Below are 8,238 nucleotides of genomic sequence, written 5' to 3'. Positions count from 1 at the left end.
TCTTGCGCAAGAGGCCAGTGTAGACAGGCAACGTGAATTTCTTACGCAAGAAAGCCCTATGGTTAAAACCATCGGAGCTTTCTTGGCAAGAGAGCGTCTACACTGGCAAGGATGCTCTTGCGCAAAAGCACATCTCTTGCGCAAAAGTACATGCCAGTGTAGACGCCCTCTTGCGCAACTACTTTAATGCAAGAACTCTAAAGAGTTTTTGCGCAAGATCACGCCAGTGTAGACGTAGCCTAGGAGTGTGGGTTACATCTACAGTACAGCAGCAGTGCAAACTTCTTATATTCAAGATGACATGCTATCTTTTAACAAAACTGCCGCTCCTGAATCTCTATTTAATAATAATTAATCATATTCATCATCATACATTAAATTCCAAATTAAATGTTAGATTATATCAAGTTTATCACCTATTAACAACATCAAGGCTATTAATCTTATCTAACACATGCCTTGTTTTCATGTTTGGCAGCTCCGAGTGACCTCCTTTTTATCCTCTACCAAAGTCAGGGACATTCCAAACACTGAATAACAGGGTGGGTAGTGAGCCAAGAAGGCTTTGTTTGCACTCCTTCCCAAAAGAGTTATTTAAAGATCTTATTGAGCACACTACATTTGGCAAACATTTATATAGTTTATATAAAACCAATGAGGAGTCCTGGGGCACTTTCAGGACTAACAGATTCATTTGGGCATCACGTTCCATGGGCTGGAACTCACTTTGTCAGGTGCATGGAAACGTCAGTCTGGCAGGTATTCATACACATGCAAAGAGGAGTGAGTTCCATTACTATGTGGAGGACCAATGCAAAGGAGGTCCATTCCCAGCAGTGGACGAGAAGATGAGAATGCCCAAAGGGGGAAAATTACTTTTTGTCGTGAGCTACCCCCTCCCAGTCTCTAATCAGACTCAGTCCGATAGTGTCAAGTTTGCATCTGAATTCCAGCTCCGCCGCTACACGCTGAAGTCTGGGTTTGATTTTTTTTTCCAGAGGTAGGGCAACTTTTAAGTCTGTTACTGAGTGTCCAGGGAGGTTGAGTGCTCTGCTACTGGCTTTTGTGTTACCGCTCTTGCTTTCTGATTTGTGTCCATTTATTCTTTTGTGTAAAGACAGTCCAGTTTGGCCAACGTACATGGCAGAGGGGCATGGCTGGCACCTGATGGCATAGATCACATTAGTAGATGTGTCGGTGAAGGAGGGAGTGCCTGATGTGGTTAGGGCCTATGAAGGCGTCATTTGAGTAGATATGTGGACACAGTTGGCAACAGCGTTAGTTGCAGGAATTGGTTCCTGGGTTAGTGTTAGAGTTGCTGTTGTGTGGTGTAAGCGAGGACTGGCCTGTCTCCAGAGGTCTGTGAGAGTGAGAGACTGCCTTCCAGGACAGGTTGTAGATCCCCGATGATGTGCTAGAGAGGCTTTTGCTGGGGCCTGGGGGTGATGGCCAGTGACGTTCTGTTACTTTCTTGTTGTTGGGCCTGTCCTGTAGCAGGTGACTTCTGGGGGATCTGGGAAGAATTCTGTGTGAACCAATGTGAGGACAACATATCTCAAAGCACCACAGGTATTGTTAGATAAATAACTATTCTTTCCTAGGGATATGAGTTTCACAGAGTCAGACAGCTTGTATTCTGGTATGTTATTTCAATTAGTTTTTCTAAAAAAATAAAACTTTTTTGGCATACCCTAATGTTAAAAATACATCATTCAAAATCTGTTAGTAAAACTGATAAATTTTCTTTTTTTTAAATCAGAAAAATAATTGGTTAAATTTATGATAGTCAAATATTATGTGTGATTATTAGTTTTTTTAACTATATTTTCTCAGAATGTTTCCAAACTTTCTTAGTTAAAAATATAACACATTTTCTGTGTGTTCTCTCTACTTTATCATATAATATTGTCCCAAAATTGAAAATATATATTTTTTTAAATTATTAACTCTCTGAGAAAAATATATTGAGACCATTATTCTGAAAATACACAGTGGGTCGCTTGCTTTTTCAATTAATTCCTTTTGTGTTTGGTTGGCTTTTGTTTTTCTGATTTTGCAGTCTACCGTTAGACCACTAGTTGTCACCCAAGTGCCATCTAAATAAATAAAAAGGTCGACTCAGTCATGCTTTCAACATAATTAGGTTCAGACAATGGTGTTACAAAGATAATTTCCTGCAATAACCCGGACAAACCTTACTGAATTAAACTTAATTCATTCAGGTTTAACTTAAGTATTTTAGGGGTTTGCTGTATTAAAAATGACCTCCTAAGATCCCTTCCAGTTCTATGATTCTATGAAATGCAATGGCTGTGTTTGTGATGTCTCTAGAACAGAGACGTGACTAACGGACACCCTGGGAACTACTATGAGCTTCAAAGGATTGCTTGAAACAATGTGAATTTTTAAAGTTAGTTTGGTTTCCCAGCAAATCTCTAGGGGAGATGTCTGCAGCTATAACCAGTACTTAATTTGTGCCAGGACTGAGTCCTGGCACCTCTAGGATTACTGAATAAATTATAAATGTAAAAAAATTACGTCAGCTCCCCACACCTAATTGCTTGATCCCAGGGCCTCTTTCATTACAAATTAAGCATTGGATATAACTCTTCCAATTATGCAAAAATTCAGCCTTTTGAAGCTTTGCCCTGAGGAGGGGACATAGGCTGCGGATCACCCGTTGTCTGAAGACAAAATCAGAGACCCAACAGGATAAAAGAGTGACTCACAGATTCACGGGATGCCTGTTGTGAGCCAAGATGGATGAGAATATGTAATCACAGAAAAACTCTTCGGGGGAGTTTGAAGGACTGACACCTCCTGGAGCCACATGGTGGCAAGGGATCGCTGGTCGGTTTAGTTGCATGTGTGTAGGCTCCTTTATTGCTTTTGATATGCGTTCTCTGTAATGTGTTTGCCTAAAGAATAAATGGGCTTGCTTAGCAGGAGCTGGGTAGTGATGTACATGTGGGCGATTACGCTGTTTACAGCTTGTGAGGAAGCAGGCCTGCAAAGGAAGTCTGACTTGTGGGGAATACACAGTGTAGGCAGTATAGGTAGCAGGTTTAAAACAAACGGAAGCTTTTCTTCATGTCGTGCACAGTCAACCTGTGGAACTCCTTGCCAGAGGATGTCGTGAAGATCAGGATTTTAACAGGGTTCAAAAAAGAACTAGATAAATTCATGGAGGTTAGGTCCATCAATACCTATTAGCTAGGATGAGTAGGAATCGTGTCTCGGGCCTCTGTCAGGGGCTGGAAATGGATGACAGGAGAGGGATCACATGATGATTCCCTGTTCTGTTCAGTCCCTCTGGGACATCTGGCATTGGCCACTGTTGGCAGACAGGATACTGGGCTAGATCGACCTTTGATCTGACCCAGTATGGCCGTTCTTATGTTCTTATATAACTGGGCAGTCTGGAAACACCCCAGTTAGGAAGGAGAGAGATGTCTCCATCCAAGAGAGGTGATGGCTGGGGAGCTGAACGGTTGGGTACCCTTGGGGAACCACAGAGGCAGAATATAGGGGCAATTGCCCTGAACTGTGACAAATAGTCCCGCACCGGTTACAGATACACTAACTCAGACCAGGGGCTAAGGAACTACTCTGGGACCAGCCAGCTCTGCCCCACCACACCGGAGAAAATAAAAGGCCAAGGAGTAGCTCAGGGGTTGGCAAACCAGGGAAGGGAGCAGACCTGCGACCAGCCTCTCCAGAGGAGACAAGCCAAAGGAAGCCAGAGTTTCGCCCTAAACTGCAGCTCAAAGGTCCCTCCCTGAGGGAAAGAATGATGGGAAACCAACAATATAATTCATGTACATAAACAAGGCTGGCCAGAGCTGGCTTCTCCCCTCTAAGCTTTCTCACTCTGGGCTTACAAATCTATAGATGAGGGAGTAAACAAAGCTTAGATACTAGAATGAGTAACACCCCTCCCTCCAACATCAGGAGAATCAGAAAGTAAAATCTCATTTCAGGGCTGGGGTAAAATTATCCTGATTCTGGGGAGGGATAAGAACCTACTTTTTTAGGGACGTTGTGAAATGAAAACCCCTATTTTGGGGAAAAAGGAAGGAAACCCCCTATTTTGGCAGGCAGGTATAAAATAAAACCCTGTGCAAAGGGAGGCTGAATGAGTAAAGAAAGCAAAGAAAGAAAGTAAAAAGGAAAGTAAATAAAACTGTTTTGAGGTGTGGGGTAAAATAACCCTCTTTTGTAAAAAAAAATATCTCTATTTTGGGGTTTAAGATGGGGAAAAAGGTGGAGGGACATGTAAAAAAATCCCTATTGCAGGTAGGAAGTGAAAATCCACCCTAATTTCTAGGGGAAGAGTTTAAAAAAACCATCTGAGGATTGAGAGATTGCCATTTCAAATTAATTCTAAAAATGAAACCAGAATGATGTTTGAATATATTTTAACAACACTGCTAAAATGAAAACTCTGCTACACACCTAACCGGGGCGAATAGCCAGCTCCATCATCAGTAAGCCATCTCATTTATCAGTAGCGACACTGCTAAAGTCGGGGCTTCCACGGACGCCTGGTTCTAACATGTGCAGTGTCCCTCTCTGTAGAGAAGATGCCAGTGATGCCAGAAGCAGAAGTCCGGAGAGCTCCCATTCAACCAGATCCATTGGACTTGGACTCCTGGAATTTTCTGGGACAAGGCATTGTCAATAGGGAAACAAATTCCCAGCAAATGGAGGCTTATGTTAATAATGGAGTTAGATGTAACATCTCCAGACCAGGAGAGGTGTCCGGCTTAACTCATGGCTGCCCAGTCAGAGATGCCTGGCCTCACAGAGCTAGAAGGAAACATGCATGAAGGACGCAGAGCACTAGGCAGATATCCCCCCCAAAATAGATACAAAACAGGGATCTTATAGGGCTCGCCAAGCCCGGTTCTGCACGCTGCGCATGTGCAGACCGCGCTGCGCAGCTGTGCCGGCTTGTAATCTACTCACCACGGGCGAGTAGATTCCATTAATTGTCGAGCGAGCCCTGGGGATCTAGAACAAAGCAACAGTATTTCGGAATAACTAGCATTATTTTGAAATGTCGAAATACTATCAAGCTGGAGGACTTCTTACTCCGATTCCTATAACCCTCATTGTACGGGGAGTAAGGGAAGTCGGAGGACGAGTGCTCTATTTCGAAATAAGTGCCGTGTAGATGCTCCCAATTTCAAAATAAGCTACGCAATTGATGTCGCTCAATTTGCATAGCTTATTTCGAGTTAAGCCCTGCTGTGTAGATGCACCCTAGCTGTGTAATCGTTTCCTCTTTTCATCACTTCCTTCTTGGTGTTACTGACCCAAATTCATGGTGCATATTTAGGCAAAACCCCCCTTCTCTTTAATGGGGCTTAGCGTGGGCAGATCTGAAGGGTGCAACCAGCCCGGGGTGCTCCTGTTGACCTAGGCTAATGGTTTGTCTGATTATTTCTTTTTCTGGCCCTATGGGAAACTCCAAGATGGCACAATGAGAGGCATGCCACTGGGCAGCCCTACAGGCCTATGTGGAATTGCTGTCTGCTAGTGGAGGTCTCCAAAGACTAAGTTTGCCTGTCTTCATTCTGGGTTATAACAAACTTTCCATTCTTGTCTCATTGGCCTCCCCATTTTGGGCTGGAGTGGAGTGAGATGGGAGACCCTGAGGGATGCTTGTGTGTGTTTGGTACCTGCCTTGGGCACATGTTTGAAGCTTAGACAGGACGCAGGGAGACCAGAGCACTAACAGCAAGAGCTGCGCTTGACAAGGTGGCGAGACCAGACTGCTCCTGAGGTGTGTGTGTGGGGGCGGGGGGACTCGAACCCACAAGCCCAGGTGGCTTTCCAAAGCTGTCTCTTCACTTCTCCACCTCTTCCCCTTTCAGTTGAGGTGCTGGGCTACACCCACAAGAGGGGACACCTTTGGTACATTAGGGATATTGATGATCTTTGTTCTCTGCAGCTAGTGGCCTCCACTGGGTTTCTTGTCCCCCAGCATGGGCTCCTCTTGCGGGTGAGGGGGGAGCCTGTTCATTGCATGTGCCACCTAAAATCATCTTGCATGCCACTTATGGCACGCATGCCGGACGTTGCCAGCCCCTGGAATAAAGCATGCTTCAGTGACATCACACTAAAGCACGGGTGAGTCGTGGTCACAATGACATGACATTGTGATGCCCACCTTGCCACCCATCCAAGGGACTTCAGTGACCACTTCTACCACAGATGACCACCTGTACTTCCTTGTCACCAACATTAGCTTTTGGGCCGTGTACCCTTCCTTCTGGCTGCTGTCATTTTGCTTCGGGCCCTGTGTGCCCCAGTGGAGTTTTATTTTACATGCATTTTTTTTTCTTACACCTTGAAATCAGGGAGCTGAATGAGCTGGTGTCCCCTTCTCTATCTGCCTACTCCTTGAGTGTAAGGGGCTTGTTGGAGGATGGAGGGACAGCTTAGCTGGAGTGTTTTCCAGGACGGTTGTTCCATTTTTGCGTTATTTTTCCAGAGGCTCTCTTGGACAGACAGTAATCAATGTGATTTTTAACATTTTATGCATAACTTAAAATTATGTCTCATGGAGGAACTCAAGAAGCTCTAGAGTAGCTTAGGGTGTGTCTACACTGCACCGTTATTTCGAGATAACTGGCGTTATTTCGAAATAATGTGAGCATCTACACAGCCATTCCATTATTTGGAAATAATTTTGAAATAATGGGTGGCTTATTTTGAAATCTGTACACCTCATTTTATGAGGAATAATGCCTATTCTGAAATAGCTATTTCGAAATAAGGCATGTGTACACCCACTGCTGCTATTTTGAAATAGCCCCTCACCAGGGCCTTTCTAAGTTATTCCTCCCCAGTGCCTCCTGGAGCTCTAAATCGAGATAGCACGTCTACATTATGGAAGTTTGCCTTGGACTAATTTTGAGGCTTCCCTGCTGTGTAGACGTGCTCTTTCGAAATAAGCTATTTTGGAATAACTATTTCCATGAAATAGCCGTGCAGCGTAGACGTACCCTTAGATGCACTTGTTTAACGTTAAACATATTTTTCTGAGCTTTCTCTTTATTTTATATCCTGGATTGTTCTTAAGTTTTTTTCTTTAAGACTGGCTGCCTTGTGGATTTTCCTTTTGTTTCTTGTAGAAACATGATTTTTCATTCCACAGTAGCAATAATAGCATTATTAGATGACCTAATCTAATCACTGACAGTGAAAATTAGAAGTCCCCCAAGTTTCTACATCTCTAAAAAGACAGCAGCATCAAAGCACTGGCAAAATGCCAGTGGGTGTGAAAGTGATAGACAATGATATATGGCATCAGACAGTGACAGTGTTCCCTGTAGGCTGTGTGCTTGGGCGGCCTCCTAGGAGAGAATCAAATGCCACCCAGCTGCTTAGCAGAGCACCCACAGTCGGCAGCATATGTTTCTACCAGGGGTGCACAGTCACACGTGCCTCAGTACACATAACATTTATTCCACACGTGGATGGAAAAAATTAGGGAATGTTGATTGGCAATCCTTAAAAATAACTTGATTTTGGGAGCCACAGAAGGTGTCCAATACAAGGCAGCTTATTCTGAATTTCCAGAAAGCAGGTGGTTGGCACTTTCTGAAAATCAGGCACATTTATTTATGTCCAACTGATGAGATTCGGGTATCGTATATTAGTAGTGATGATCTTGCCCAATAGATATCTGCAAAAAAGGAAAGAACTTTCCCTCTGGTATTTTCTTAGTTTCTTTCACCATAAACAGCTGTAGAAACTCAAAAGTCACAAGATGCTCAACCTAAAGCACAGCTGGGCCATCAATCAGGATTGTTGTACCCTGAAATTTATCTTTTTCCTAATGAAAGTCAGCTTCCCTTAATCATGGGGACTTTTCCTGTAGTGTATGTTGGGATTAATTGAAAAGAAGGAAATTGGTTCTCTGTTTTTTTCTCACGCTGGAAGACATCAACCATCCCTCTCCGTATAATCCCAGTTTATCAGATTTGAAAATGCATAAAAATGGAAAGATCATACATGTGTTACCGAAAGCAGTTCAGATATCAGGATTAAGTTGTATTTATGTGGCATTATCTGTAGTAGTAAAGTAGGAGCTTTTGGAATGCTACAGGGAAGTGCAATTTCTATCACGGCTATCGTAGCTTTAAATAGCTCTTGGGCAGCAATAGCTTCACTATAGACTGGGAGGCCAATGATATTAAAGGAGGATATGAATTCAAAAGCTGTTTT

Source organism: Pelodiscus sinensis, chromosome 15 (genome assembly GCF_052426305.1).
Source record: "Pelodiscus sinensis isolate ZL-2025 chromosome 15, ASM5242630v1, whole genome shotgun sequence".
In the NCBI taxonomy this organism is placed as follows: Eukaryota; Metazoa; Chordata; order Testudines; family Trionychidae; genus Pelodiscus; species Pelodiscus sinensis.
The sequence above is the reverse complement of the archived record's forward strand: the minus strand, read 5'-3'. Positions refer to the sequence as shown.